Source organism: Pseudophryne corroboree, unplaced genomic scaffold (assembly GCF_028390025.1).
Source record: "Pseudophryne corroboree isolate aPseCor3 unplaced genomic scaffold, aPseCor3.hap2 scaffold_910, whole genome shotgun sequence".
NCBI lineage: Eukaryota > Metazoa > Chordata > Amphibia > Anura > Myobatrachidae > Pseudophryne > Pseudophryne corroboree.
The window spans coordinates 210,737-211,723 of NW_026970490.1; the positions used below are offsets into that span (position 1 = coordinate 210,737).

Here is a 987-nt window from a genome sequence, read left to right on the forward strand (position 1 = left end):
TCATCCAAGCAGTGGGCCAAAGTTGGCTGGAACCCTCATCTGCATATGAAAAGAGAAAAGGGGCGCTTGGATGACCCCTAGTTCGCATTGAACACCCCCCACCCTCCTTTGGTGTGGGGCTCATGTTGGCCATGCCCCAGCCCCTGAAGCATTCAAGCTGATTTCTTGCTGCAGCTGGGCACTGTAACAGCTCCAGAGCTGCTCTGTAAGGCAAATAAAAGGGTGTGGGCCCTGCAACACCACCTGTAGTTCGCATTGTGCGTTGGAAGGCACAAAGTAAGCAGACGGGAGAAGTCAGGATAGTGCGCAAGGGCATAGAAGGGAGGGGCTCAAGAAAAGAGAAGTGGAAACAGACAGCAAACTAGGCTGGAGAGAGACCTGAGACAATGAGATCTAAATTATACCAGAGCCAACCAGGGGAAAGCACAAATGCAGTCCCCCCCCCTACCACAAATTATGCAGTCGAGATTCCCACATTTGGGGAAATCACAGAGGTCAGCATACCCAGAATGCAATGAATGAACCTCACCCTGGGAAAACAATCTTCATGACCATGGTATCACCTAAGCAAAATAAGTATGATTTGAGATAGGGCTGGGGAGGGCCGCTGCTCAGGCACACCTCCGTCAAGTAAAGGAGATTCAACTGAGGCAGCACAAGGGAACTCTCATCTGGGGACAACAACTGCAGGGAGAACACATTTTCAGACGAATGTGTGAGGGCAGAAGGCTGCCTAATACTGAAGCACCCCCCAAACAACAAACCAAATGCAACAACTAGTGCAAGCATTCCTGGGGGAAGGCCTGCAGCAGATGGATTCGCATATGGTGATGTCATCCAAGCAATGGGTATAGTTGGCTGCAACCCTCGTCTGCATATGAAAAGAGAAAATGGTTACGCAGGGCATGGCGGCCTTTGTGGGGTTGCGCTTGGATGACCCCTAGATCGCTTTATACACCCCCATCAGTGTGGGGCTCATGTTGGCCA

General features: G+C 51.2%; 1 non-coding gene across 1 annotated transcript; it reads right to left on the minus strand.

The window, feature by feature from the left end:
• Positions 1-414: 414 nt before the first annotated feature.
• LOC135045543 (U1 spliceosomal RNA) lies at positions 415-580 on the minus strand. Its single transcript, XR_010237982.1, has one exon. It is a non-coding gene; the product is annotated as a U1 spliceosomal RNA (small nuclear RNA).
• Positions 581-987: the final 407 nt, after the last annotated feature.